Below are 566 nucleotides of genomic sequence, written 5' to 3'. Positions count from 1 at the left end.
AAGGACAAATATTGTATTAGTCCATTATTGTAAAAGTTAAGGAAAGGTTTATCTATAGAAGGAAATTTTCTTTGCTGGTTACCAGGGGTGGGAGGAGAGGGAAGGGAACACTGTTAGATAGATACAGATAAGTACTGATTTGAGTGAAGAGAAGGGCAATGTACCAAATGTGTGTGACCAAATGGTGGCATGGAGGATGAGAAAGACATAGAGAGGTACATGGGAGGTACAGACCACAAATATGAAACCTTTTGGACACATAGTACTGCGTTGTCAATGAGGCAAACATGGGTATATGGGTGGATAGATGGGTGGACAGGCTGAACAATTAGGTATGTCTATGAAATGGGGACTGTATCCAAGAACATATATAGGGTTGGCAGACAATGATCCTATAAGTTTATGTGAATCATCAGAATTCCTAGGTGTATAGTAGAGCTGACAAGGGGCAAGGTTGTGGACACTGCTTGGTCACAGCCAGCTACCCAGAGGGACCGAGTAGTTGAACCTGTGAGCTTGGGACCATAGTCACAGGGGACATCAAGCTCAATTGGCATAACATACTA

Source organism: Orycteropus afer, unplaced genomic scaffold, assembly GCF_000298275.1.
Source record: "Orycteropus afer afer isolate SDZICR_OR568_19922 unplaced genomic scaffold, OryAfe1.0 scaffold00893, whole genome shotgun sequence".
NCBI lineage: Eukaryota > Metazoa > Chordata > Mammalia > Tubulidentata > Orycteropodidae > Orycteropus > Orycteropus afer.
This window is presented reverse-complemented; position numbering follows the sequence as displayed.